This window comes from Panicum virgatum, chromosome 1N (assembly GCF_016808335.1).
Source record: "Panicum virgatum strain AP13 chromosome 1N, P.virgatum_v5, whole genome shotgun sequence".
NCBI lineage: Eukaryota > Viridiplantae > Streptophyta > Magnoliopsida > Poales > Poaceae > Panicum > Panicum virgatum.
The window spans coordinates 5,255,086-5,269,178 of NC_053145.1; positions in this window are offsets into that span (position 1 = coordinate 5,255,086).

The following is a 14,093-nucleotide window of genomic DNA, read 5'->3' on the forward strand; positions in this document are numbered from 1 at the left end:
AGCACCCATTGATCTGACAGCCATACTGCAGCAGCAGAATCAACTCCGCCAAGTTCTTGTGACCACTCTCACAGCACAAGCTCAAGGCAATCCTGGCAACAATAGACCTGCAATGCATCATAATGGCAATGGCAGTAGAATTGCAGATTTCAACCGCCTGCAGCCACCTAAGTTTGGAGGATCTGATAACCCAATTGAGGCAGATGATTGGCTGCGAGAAATTGAAATGAAGCTTGAAGTGGTCCATGCAGATGATAGAGACAAGATTTTGCTCGCAGTACAGCAGTTAAAGGGACCAGCCCTTGCTTGGTGGCAGAGTTACCGGGAAATAAATGAAAACACTAATGAGATGGTTTGGGCTGACTTTGTCAAGATCTTCAGAGAACATCACATTCCTAGCAGTGTTATGAAGCTCAAGAGGGATGAGTTCAGAAAGCTTCGTCAAGGTGGTATGACTGTGACAGAGTATCTTCATAAGTTCACAGAGCTATCTCGTTATGCACCAGAAGATATCAATGATGACGAGAAGAAGCAAGAAGATTTTCTTGGTGGGCTTAACCCTGAAATCAGGACCTTGGTTGAAGTCACCACCCACAGTGATTTTAATGCTATGGTCAACAGGGCTATCACCACTGAGAGAAATAGGAAGGCAGAACTCAGTGAGCGCAAACATCGGTTTGAAAGCAAGAAACCCCAGCAGTTGGAGAAGTTTCAGAGGACTCAGTATCCAGCTCATTCAGGCCCGAGGAGCCAGAGTGCCTTTTCATTCAAAGCGCACCCCGGTTCTTTCTAGAAGCTAGCCCAATCAGCTCCTGTTATGAAGACCCAGAACACCTTACGCACCCAACCGTCGGGTGGAAGTCAAGTGACCAATGTGAAGACGTGTTTCCACTGCCGCGAAGCCGGACACTACAAGGCCAACTGTTCGTATCTCAATCAGCCCGCCCCTTCTATTTTCTCCAACTCTATTCAAGGACCAAAGCAGCCGACTGGAGCCAACCATGCAACACCAGCTAAGAGCCAGCAATAGTCCTTCGGCAAGGCAAAAGTGAATCATGTGAATGCTGAAGAAGCAGAGGATGCACCAGGAGTGATTCTCTGTGAGTTTCTGGTCCAATCAGCTCTAGCCTCAGTGCTTTTTGATTCTGGAGCATCGCATTCCTTTATATCCTCCCACTTTGTGGAAAAGCATGACATACCTACTATAGCCCTTAAGAGGCCACTAATAACCCGTTCCCCTAGAGGTCATATACCTTGCCACTTAGGTGTCTTAGATATCCCTATAAACCTAAGTGGGGTAGTATTCTTTGCGGACCTAGTAGTCCTTACTTCCAAAGGGATAGATGTCATACTCAGTATGGACTGGCTCACCAAGCACCGTGGAAACATAGCCTGTGCTGAGAGAGCAGTGACAATCACCAACCGCCAAGGGTTAACAGTCACATGCCAAATCCAGCCTAGCCTGTCAGACTCCATGGTGAACCACATCCAAGCAGAATCCCCAGAAGAGGTGCCAGTAGTTCAGGAGTTCATAGATGTGTTCCCAGATGAATTACCCGGTATGCCTCCAGAAAGAGATGTAGAGTTCACTATTGACTTAGTCCCTGGAACCAAGCCTATAGCAAAGAATGCCTATCGGTTAGCAGCCCCAGAGCTTGCCGAGTTGAAGAAGCAGCTTGAAGAGCTTCAACAAAAGGGATTTATTAGACCCACTGCTTCTCCTTGGGGAGCCCCAGTGCTCTTTGTGAAGAAGAAAGATGGAAGCATGAGACTTTGTGTGGACTACCGTGATCTGAATGCAGTCACCATCAAGAACAAGTATCCTCTGCCTCGGATTGATGACCTGTTTGATCAGCTGAAGGGAGCTAAGTTCTTCTCCAAGATAGATCTAAGGTCAGGTTATCATCAGCTCAGAGTGCGACAAGAGGACATCTCCAAGACATCCTTCAGGACCCGTTATGGCCAGTATGAGTTCACAGTGATGCCTTTTAGTCTGACTAATGCCCCTGCCTTTTTCATGACCCTCATGAATAAGGTGTTTATGGAAGAGTTAGATCGGTTTGTCGTGGTATTCATAGATGACATACTGGTCTACTCTAAGAGTGCTGAGGAGCATGGACAACATCTTAGAATTGTACTGGGAAAGCTCAGAAAACACCAGTTGTATGCCAAGTTTAGCAAGTGTGAATTCTGGCTGCAGAGAGTCAGTTTTCTGGGTCATGTCTTAACAGCTGAAGGTGTTGAAGTGGACCCAGAAAAGGTCAAGGCAGTATCAGAATGGAAGCAACCAACCTCAGCCTCGGAGATCAGGAGTTTCTTGGGATTAGCCGGCTATTACCGGAGATTCATCGAAGGTTTCTCTAAGATAGCCCGGCCTATGACTGAGTTACTCTAGAAGGACACGAAGTTTGTTTGGTCTGAAGCTTGCGAGAGAAGCTTACAAGAGTTGAAGAGGCGACTAACTTCTGCCCCAGTGCTAGTCTTGCCAGATAATCAGAAGAGCTTTGTCGTTTATTGCGACGCATCCCGACAAGGATTGGGTTGTGTGCATATGCAAGAAGGAAGAGTTGTAGCTTATGCCTCAAGACAATTGAGAGCACATGAGCAGAACTACCCCACCCATGACTTGGAGTTAGCTGCAGTGGTGCATGCCCTCAAGATTTGGAGACATTAGCTGATCGGGAACAAGTGTGAAATCTACACGGATCACAAGAGCTTGAAGTACATTTTCACCCAGTCAGACCTCAACCTTAGACAGAGAAGATGGTTGGAGTTGATCAAAGACTATGATTTGGAAATTCATTACCACCCTGGAAAGGCTAATGTGGTGGCTGATGCGCTCAGTCGTAAAGCATATTGCCATCACTTAGTCACACAAGCCCCAGAGCTGAGTGAAGAAATGAGGAAGTTGAACCTAAGGGTTGTACGCCGCTCTTGCAACTATAACCTTAGTGTCCATCCCGTCCTGGATGACCAGATAAAGGAAGCTCAGATGGAAGATAAAAGATTGGTATGGATTAAAGGTCGCAACAGTGGAGGCAAAGCCCCAGATTTCAGAGTAGATAAAGATGGAGTCTTGTGGTTCAAGAAGAGATTATGTGTGCCTAAGCAAGGTCATTTCCGCAGGACCATCTTGGATGAAGCCCATAACTCAGTCTATTCCATTCACCCTGGCACTACGAAAATGTACCTGGACCTTAAGGAGAAGTATTGGTGGAATGGTATGAAGGGGGATATCGCTCGATTCGTCGCTCATTGTGATGTGTGCAAAAGAGTCAAGGCAGAGCATCAGAAGCCCAGTGGATTACTCCAGCCATTGTCGATCCCAGTATGGAAGTGGGATGAAGTTAGTATGGATTTTATCACCGGTCTACCAAGAACCCAGAGCGGTCATGACTCAGTTTGGGTGATTGTTGACCGACTCACTAAAGTGGCACACTTCATCCCAGTGCGTACCACTTATGGGGGTGATAAATTAGCCAAATTATATATTGAGCGTATTGTGAAGTTGCATGGAGTACCTAAGAGGATTGTGTCAGATAGAGGCACCCAGTTCACTTCGAGATTCTGGAGCAGGTTACATGAAGCACTTGGTACAAAGTTGGACTTCAGTTCAGCCTATCATCCTCAGACTGATGGCCAGACCGAAAGAGTCAATCAGATCCTTGAAGACACGCTAAGAGCATGTGTTCTTACTTATGGCAAAAATTGGGAAGACAGTTTGCTATATGCAGAGTTCTCTTACAACAACAGCTTCCAGTCAAGCTTAAAGATGTCGCTGTTTGAAGCCCTCTACGGGAGGAAGTGTCGCACACCTCTCATGTGGACCGAAGTTGGTGACCGCATTATTGAGGGCCCAGATTTTATTAAAGAAGCAGAAGACAAGATAGCAGAAATCAGAGAGAATCTAAAGGCAGCTCAATCCCGCCAGAAAAGCTACGCCGATAAAAGAAGACGTACTCTCAGCTTCGAAGTTGGAGACTATGTGTACCTTAAAGTTTCCCCAATTCGCGGCACACGCAGATTCCAGGTACGAGGAAAGTTGGCTCCACGTTACATTGGACCTTTCCCAATTATCAAGAAAGTGGGAGCGGTAGCCTATAAACTTCAGTTGCCAGCAGAGATGTCAGATGTACACGATGTATTTCATGTGTCCCAACTTAGAAAGTGCCTGCGAGTACCAGAAGAACAAGTGGCCCCAGAGACAATCGACCTGCAGGATGATCTCAGATATCAAGAGGTACCAGTAAAAATTCTGGACACTGTGACGCGAAGAACCCGCAACTCAGAAGTCAGGATTTCCCGAGTTCAGTGGTGCAGGCATTCGGAAGCAGAAGCAACTTGGGAGAGAGAAGACGTGCTCTGAGCCGAGTTTCCCAGTCTCTTTAGTGGTGAAACTGAATCTCGGGGACGAGATTCAACCTAAGTGGGGTAGGTTTGTAACATCCCAGTTTTCATCACGATTAAGGGGGAGTGTTGAAATTTATAATGCAAACTTCTAGAAGGTTCTATAAAAATAAGGATAAACCATGGCATAATTTTGTTCACCATGACAAGGTTCTAGAATGTTCCACAAGAATCATAAGAAGACAAGAAGCTTGGATATTTTCTTGTCATGGTAAAATTTAGAATTTCCTAGAATTAGATATTTATAAGGAACTTAGATATTTGTAGGGAACTTCCTAGAGTGTGACAAGTGTCACTCATCCAAGAGGGTATGGGTGCCTATATAAGGAGGGTGCCACCCCTTGCCATGCCATACTACTCCACTCCATCCCACACACATCCAAGGGTATGGTAGAAGTGAGCATAGGTAGAGTGTGCTAGGTGTGTGTTCCTTTGTTGCTTCAATAAGGTAAGTGTCTTTATAAGTGTTAGTCTCCCGGTTAAATTTAAGTACTTAGTGTATAAGTTGTGATCCATCGAAGGTTGGCTCTGCCACCCGGGATCACAAAAGGGTCTGGGCTTCATCGAAGGTTGGCTCTGCCACCCGAAAGCTACCTTCATCTGTTGGTAGGCTCTGCCTCCCGGAAGCAAAAGGCGGCTCTGCCGTCAAAAGGACCCGGTACACTAAGTAACTAGAAGCTGACCGACTCTGAAGTGAGTTGGTGTAGATCCTCAACATAGTAGGGCTGCCTCAATTTCCAATAATTACTAAAATAAAACTTATGTTTCAATTAAACTAGTAACGTAAAATAATACTAACGTTATACGAGGTATTACATAACTACTAGGTAAACTATTTTTACTCTTGCATTGCGTTAGTACATTCGTTCCCTCCAGTAACCAGCATACGCATGCTTGCACCTACGATAAAAATCATCTCGTCTCTTTCCATAAAAGCCTCTCAAGTCACCGTACCATGCCATAATTCCCAGACAATCATGACAGCGCCTACCTCCTTTATCATAACTTCATTATTCCCTGGAAGCCACAGAATACCCACACCATTGACCTTGAAAAGACCCGTCATGGCAGCACCCACCTCGCTAAAAATCGGGGTCACCACGCACAGTGCCGGCCCAGATTTTTTCCGCCGAACCGCCTCACCCGCTCGCTCTCGCTCGCGCACGCGCGACACGCCGGCCCCACGACGGGACCGCGCACTGCCACCGGCACCACACCGTGCCGCCCACTCCCGTGTCCCCACCTCGCCCACGCCGCTGCAGCGTCCTCGCCGTCTTTGCCGCCTCGACGCTCGCGCCTTCAGCACTGCCACTATTCGCGTTGACGGCGAGCTAACGCAGCCCACGCCGTCGCCCGTCCTTGCGCAACACCACTACTTCTCTCCTCGCCTATAAAAGGAGCGAGGCCGTGACGTGCCCCGTCACCAGCCAAGCACACCAAGCCACTTCGCTCTGTCAGTTGAACCACTCCTCCCGAGCCCAGCTCACTCACAAACGAAGCTCCAACAATTGATCCTCTTCCTCGAGCTGTTCCGCGCCAAGGTGAGATGGCAGGCAGCTCCCCCGACCATTAACTCCACTAATAAAGGCCCAAAACACCCCCAGGTCGTGAGCACTTAATCCAAATCATTCTACCAATCAATATTGTAAACTCAATATCTCCTTTATATCAACTCCTTTTCAGGTAACTCTTTTTCCTAAACTCTCCTCAAATCATATACTATCTATTCCTCCTACTTTCATCTCCATTTGAGCTTATTTTATTGCTTGCTTGTGTTTGTTTGCTGGTTGTGCCGTTCTCGCCCGTAGATCACGGAGTGACCGAGGAGGAGCCTGCTAAGGAGCCAGAAGACCCGTACCACGAACAGGAAGCCACCGCCGATGACGCGTACGCAAGCGAAGGCAAGTTTCATCGACCCCTACGTGAGCGGTTGCATCCATGTGAGGACGTTTAGCTGTAGCCTGTGTCTAGGATCGATTACATATACCAGTACTTGAGTGATTGAGTGTGCTCATGAATGCATCTGAGTAGTCATGCATATTCAGAGCTGAGAATAGGATACGAAGGGATCTGGCTGAGACCAGGGCAGCTGGGTATGCTGGAGCCGGCGCTACCATGGTGGTAGACTGGCAGGTGAGTGCTACCGTGGTGGTAGGCTCGAGTTGACATGTTGAGGGATGGTTGCTGCCCTGGTGAACCATAAGGACCGAGTTGTTTTGACATCTCACCTAGCTTACTTTCAGTACGACCACATGAGTTTGTATGGGCAAACCTTAGCCTAATCCCACTGGCTAACCTGGTAGTCGTCCGAGGTGGATATGTTTTGGGGTGAGACCTGGATTGGTCTAGACCCGAGGGTTTGGGGGTGACTAGTCGGGGTTGAGCCACGGCTGGGTGTCGGCTATGTCGGTTGTCCGTTCGGGCAGCCGAGCGTGTGGGTACAGTGTACGACCACTGCAGAGTGTATAATCCATTCGAATGGTCCGTGTCCACGGTATGGACAGGCTACGGTGTGGTCCTGACAACTAGTGAGCTACCTATTGTGGGTTGTGTTGGGAAGGGGTTGCATACCATTAGTTGCATTGCTAATGCATTGTGCTCAATGTGCGTCGTGCATGTAATTTCCCCTCCCGTAGGGTGAGGTGGAGCTTGCTGAGTACTTTTGTACTCACCCCTGTTGATTTTTCTCCAGAGGATCCTGACTTTGTGCCAGAAGACTATGAGTAGATCGTGTCCGCACCCAAGCTGATCGAGTGGAGCCGTGATGGATGAAGAGCTAGTCCTGCATGTCGCTATGCTAGTTGTTATCCTATGGTTGTTCTGTGTAGCTTTGTGTTGTCACTTTACTCCTCATGTACGTGTTAAATAAAGCTCTGTATGACTCTGGACTCCACTTGATGTAACATGTATTATGCCGGAGACTTTATTCGGTGATTAATACATGGTTTAGCCTTGATCTTCGGGTCGGGGCGCTTCACATATCGTGTGGAACTTCCCCCGCATTTGTCGGCGGTCCACAATATCTTTCATGTGTCCCAGCTCAGAAAATGTCTTCGAGTTCCAACTGATGTTGTTGAGATGTAGAAGTTACAGTTGGAGCTGGATCTCGTCTATCCCGAGCACCCGGTGAAAATTGTTGATTATAAGACTCGAGTCACTCGAAATCATACTAGCAACTTCTATAAGGTGCAATGGAGTAATCACTCCGAGCGGGAAGCTACTTGGGAGACGGAGGAATTTGTTCGGACTAAATGATCCGGAGTTTCCTTGGGCTAGCAGGTTATTATCGCCGATTTGCACTGGACTTTTCAAAAATTTCTAGACCCATGACTGAGTTACTCAAGAAAGGGGTGAGATTTAATTGGGATGACAAATGTGAGCTTCTTCTCCGCGATTCCCTCACTGGGGTGCCTAAGTCCCAAATCCTCCCTTTCCACTTGATTCCAAGGCCAAGGAAGCATCAAACCGGAGTGGGGGAGCTTCTTCTCCACGATTCCCTCACTGGGGTGCCTGGGATTCAAGTTCTTGTGCACAAAGGAGCTCACTCAAAGTATAAACGCTTGTGTTGGCCGATCTCCTTTTCTAGATAGTTTTAGGTGGTTCCCTCTGGTCAAAAACATCCAAATGTATCCCTGGACTAGTGCCTATAAGGGTTTAAGAATTTGTGGGTGATTTTCACCGCGTCAAGGAATCCTAGGTTTTTGGTCTGAGTAGGACCGGTCGGAGGGACCGGTCTGACCGGTAGGGGCCCGGACAGTCCGGCCATTGGATCGGATACTCCGGGTTTGTGGTGATCTATACATTCCAGAGCTAGGTACGGATTCTCCGGACTTGGGAGTCTGGATACTCCGAGAATACGTCCGGATACTACGAATTTTTGGTATCGAGGCGCGCACAGGCCAGACCGGTCTGACCGATTTGGTATACCGGTCTGACCAGTGCTAGCAGAGCTGAGAGGGTTGAATTGGGGTTAGTTGGTGCAAATGGTTAGAAATTAATGTGGCTAATGGTTACTTATAATTTTTATAAATCATGCATGCCTTTCTCATGTCATACGCATATGCATACGTGTAGCAGCCGCCGCGGAGGAGGTGATATACAAGATGGTTGCGGAGCCACAGGAGCCGCAGGGGCAAACCCCGCAGTAGGAGGATCATGGGGAGTTGGCCCAAGGCCCAGTCACCCCAGTTTTGAGCAGCAGACTCAAGGCAAGCCCCGGTGCACATCCTACTATTTCAAATTATGACACCTATATATGTCTCTAATAATTGTGCATTAGGTTTGGAAATTGTTTGAAACCTTAGTTGCATGATCCCTAGGTTTTCCTGAGCCTTATACTAGTATGAATAGGTCGTTAGCACTGCTATGCTTAATAGGGCTCGATAGAAGTCGAGTGATAATTCTGTCACTCGCAAGATATAGGATGTCTTTATATTACAGTATATGAATTATAATATTCAAGATGGAAGGTATGGGATGGGAGACCGGATAGGGGAAGGTGTAGCCCCATCTGTGTTGATTAAGGACCGTTCCGTTGTCGGCTATGCTGATCGGGGATTGAATTGTACTAACCGCATGCCGGGAGTAGGAGGTAGTCGAAACCGGTAAGCCGAGTACTGCTTTGCTTCGAAAGTACAGGAACCCGCACCCAACTCCTGGGGTAGTCGAGTAGTCTCGGAGAAATGGGGATGCATATGTTTACTTTTTGTGGTCTCATGTTGAGCTCGGCTGACCATATGTCGTTGGGCTGGTTCCTGTAGTTCGAGTCGGGGAGGGGAAAGGTCGGTGCGTGGGGTCTGACGGGGCTTTTGCGTGCCGTGTTGGTTGGGTCCACCTTGCAAGGTTAAATCGGATCGATTCGCCGTGTCTCGCGGTTATGAGAGCCTTGATCTCTTGGTCACATCGTAGAAAGGAAATGGAATAAGAATGAGATGAGATGCAATGAGTGCTGATATTATTTAATTAATGGTGTGCTCACCTTGATTGTTGTAGTTTTGCAAATCCTAGGTGGTTAGTAAGTCTATTAATATAAATGGAGGCTAAAACTTGGAAAATAAGGACTCACCTCTAGTGCTTTTTTTTGCAAAATCAACCACCAGCCAAAATGCCTTGCATTTCTAGATATGTGAGCTAAGTTATACCCACTGGTTGGTTAAGTCTTGCTGATTATTAGTTTCTTAGGGTTTGTTGCCACATATTTTTGTTTCAGGGCACTCGGACATTGACTTCTGTCCCTGCTGTGTCAAATTTATCCGCCGCGATGCAGAGGGGTGGGAAGTGGTGAAGCGAGACCCCTAGATTAGGGATTTGGCGAGTTGCACGCGTGTGGGCGATGTGTGCAGCTTCTCTGTCTGTTCAGACCGGTCTGACCGGTTGGTGGGACCGGTCTGACCGATGTCTACGTAGAGTTCCCATGCAGACCGGTCTGACCGGTTGGTTGAACCGGTCTGACCGGTTGAGAAGAGGCAGAACACTAGCGTAGTTGTAGGTTCTTTTCTATTTGAACTTGGCTACCCTATTGTATAGTTTGTAAACTATTTAGTTTATGCAGATTATGTAAACTATTAGTGTATTTGAACTCGGTTTGGAAAACTCTTTGTTAATATCGTATGTCACTCTTGTTTATTTTCAAGTATTTTGTCGTGCTTGTACCATCTGCGTCCGCCTTTGCGTGGGACTTCTGGTATTGTTTCGATCCGGACGTAGATTGAGAAAGGACCGTCAAATTAAAACAGTAAGCTAATGCGCCCGATGTGTTAAAATGACGGCCATTATACTTAATTTAGAATTTTAATTTGGCGGTTCCGTCACAATATCCTCCTCTCACATCTCTGCGTATACATCATCTCGACGCAATCATGCATTTCCTGCACGGATGCACGAGCCCTGCGAGCCTGTGACGCACACCCGATCTTCAGAAACGCACAACACCCAAAGCAGCAGGCTTATTCTTCAGATCAGAGGTCGTCTACCTGCTGCTCATGGATGTTCAAGGCAAGTGATGATCGAGGGCCTGTGCGAGGAGGCGTGTGAGCTGCAGATGAGCTCGCGGCAAGCATCGATCTGCATGGCCGCACAAGGCGCCATGGAAAGCAACGTCTAGCTAGCTCAGTCTCAGTGTAACCGCCCTCTGACAGCCCGGTCCCCTCCGGCTTGCCGATCTGGGCGGCTTCCCGCGGTGGGCCACGAGAGGAGCCAGCGGCGAGGACGCCTCCCGCTTATGGCAGGCGACGACCCGGGAAACCCTAGCTGCTGCTAGCACATTGAATCGCAGTGGTGGTTGCTTGCTTGCTTGGCTTGATGGGGACGGCATGATGCCACCTGCTTGTTCAGATGGGCTGGACTAGTGGTGGTGGTGTTGGCCTGTACTAGTCCAGTTTTGGAAAGGAGGAATTTTCCTGATTAATTCGGCAGGAATTATTTTTTGATATCTTTTTTTAGTCCTATTGAAGAAAAATAAATTGGCAGCTATAATTATCCTGCCATTACCATTGTCGGACGGATACCATGTCCCAATTAGCAATGCCAAAGTAAATTTTTGGAAGAACATTAATGCACTTTCATAACTGGCTATTGGTTTCATGTTTGAAGTGTTAGCAGTACCATTTGTGAGCACATATATACAGTGGCGGAGCGTGAGGTAAAGTCAAGGGGGGCCAAATCCCAATTGCTCGAGCTTAATTAAGGAGCTAACTTACGATGACATGCTATGCATCGGTGGCAAGCACAGAAACTAACCAAAGAAGTCATGCATGCTTGAGGCATCAATAAAATTACTTAGTCTGGTTAGAAAAAATTAAAATACCGAACAATGTATGATGGTGTGAAGCATCTTCATCTACATGCATCTCGGTCAGGTCAGAGAAGAATCGACAAATATACTAGCTGCAGGTCACCCCCTAGCAAGCTTGTGCTGTTCTCCTGGGCTCCGAGAGTCTAGGTGATGCGTGATGGTGCCCCTAACGAGTGCCGCAGCCGGCGAGATAGCAGCGGGCCAGCAGCTAGCGAACACAGCGAGAAGAGAGCAACGCGATGCACGAAGCCAGCAAGCAGTTGTGTGATGCAAGCTGCGAGCAAGAAAAGGAACCGGGCGATGGGATGGTGCGTGCATGGTCCTCTTTGCTTCTCAGCGGAAGGTTTAGGTGATATGTAGCAAAGTATACTACCTTAGCTTCAGAAATCCTTTCGGACCAAGGGGGCCCGGAGCCCAGCTTCGCCTCCACGAGGCTCCGCCAGTGCATATATATATGAACACACAGAGCAAGCATACGAGCAAGCACAAAAACTTGAGTTCATCAGAACTGTGTAAACATGCTAGTTGATTTTTAGAAAAACTTTGCAGTAACCAAAAGTTAATTGTACTAGTACCAATGTGAGTTCTTACCCGCATATGATTGTCCACCTGCTCATTTCACACCCAAACAAAAATTTATCTGTATACTCATGACTGTTTGCGTGTTGTGCATATATATAGAAACGGCCAAAGAGGACGTGGCTTCCATTTGTGCAGTGCTGATAGTAAAAAGAAACCGCCATCCTTTTATAACTGACGCATGAAAATGGTAGAACAGCCCATAGAGTTGAAGTGTTCAACTCGGTTTTCTTCAGTTGGTCATGACAAGTACGTCAAGATTCTTTCTCCTATCTAGCTAGTAGCTACTTATTGTACAAATTTAGAGAGTAAAAAAGTGTTAAAGTTAATCCAAATAAATAAAAGCACTCATTGAAAGTTAAAATCAATTAACGGAGAAAATCCGCTTATATTTTTCTTCCGTGCTAGTTGATCTAGATGGTTGTTGTTTTTTTCATCCAGTAGTATTATAGATTGAACATGTGCAATGACGCGAGTTGCTTCACAACAACAAAAAAACAGATATATAACCCAGGATAGGTGGTACGAGAATGACGCAGGATTTTAGAACTCATGATCATGAACACCTGAAGACAGTAAGATTAACCAACTGATGAGCTTTCTGTTGTGGTTAGGCGAACATGCATTGCAGCGCAAATTGAAATTGGGGCACAAATAGAAAGGTACGCTGACTGGGTGAGGAGTACAAGACGTAACAAAGCATATGACATACATGTACTTATTAATTAGCTGCGAAGTACTCCCTTCATTCTTTAATACATGATGTTTGGGACAAACTAATTCATTCGTATATTTAAAAATAGACGAAGTAATCTCCAAATATATGGTCAACTCTAGTATCTGTTGAAGTTGGATTCGCATTATGATAAATTAGACAAAACATGACAAGATTGATGTAGTTATAGAAAATGGAGTCCAAATGTGCCTCCAGAACTATATATGGTCAGATGGGTGGCCCGGCACGACACGGCCCAGGCACGGCTCGGTTAGGCATGGCTAGCCAATCGTGTCGTGCCGTGCCGGCCCGAGGTTGGCGGCGTCCCATGCAAGGGAGGCCGGTGGCGGAGCGGCGTGGGGAAGCAGGTGGCAGCGCAGCGGCCATGGCACTGGGAGGCCACGCGAGAGTCTGGCGGCGGTTGTGGCGTTGACACGAGTGGAGGCCGGTGGCGGCACGGCGGCCATGGCGCTGGGAGGCCACGTGGCAGGCTGGTGGCAGTCACTGCATCGACAAAGGGGAGGCCGGTGGCGGCACGGCGGCCATGGCGTTGGGAGGCCGCGCGGGAGGCTGGCGGCGGTCACTGCACCGACGAAGGGGAGGCCGATGGCAGCACCCGAAGCGAGGGAAGGAGAGGGCGATGCGGCGGCTGCGGCACAGGGAGGCCACGTGGGCGGCCGCGGAATCGACGCGAGGGAAGGACGGCGGCGGCAAGGCGGCAATGTGTGGGGAGAGAGAAGAACGGGAGATGAGGCCCGCAGGTGGCCTGGGCGGCTGGGCCTGGGATGGATTGGAAAACTAGAGTTGGTGAGAGAGATTGGAAAACTAGTGTTGAGGAGAATATAGTAGGCTTGGACTGTGCCGACCTTCCGTGCCGCTCATCGGGCCGATCGGGCCTTCTATTTCGGATCGTGCTTGAACATGTCCAGAGGGTGGACATATAAGCCCAAGCACGGCCCAACTATTGGGCACATGCCGTCCGAGGCCCAAAAATCCTCGTGCCTAGGCTGTGCTTGGGTTGGGCCAAATAGGGTCGGGCCTCGTGCCCCATGGGCTTCAGGCCTTTTGGCCAACTATATCCATAACATCATCCGACAACCCCTACAGACTATCTCCACCACCATGATAAAAAGTCAGTTTTGTTTTAGGATGGAGAAGATTAAGACACGTAACAATGGCTGTTTTCGCTCCTTTGGCTCAAGGTGATGTTCCAAAATAAAGCGTTTGTTTTGTTTGATCGAGAAAAAGGCAATAATGATCATGTCAAAAAAAAAGTAAAAGATAAAAAGGCAATGATGATTTTAGACTGGTGTGCAGGACCGGCGGATAGCTATCAGCCTGACAATTGCAGCAAGGCATGTGGTTGCACGCAACACTGAGGAAAGGAAGACTCACCAATTTACATCAACAATTGATTTTTTTTGGCATATTCTCCTTTCTTGTAAATTCAATATCTCACTCAGCTAGTAGTAGATTTTCACCATAACTAATGTACTTTATTATATTTAAATTTCTACCGCTACTCGAATTTTCTTTTGATTAGATGTGTTGCAGTATTTTTTTTCTTTTAAAATTGTAGTTACATTGCAGTAGAACGAC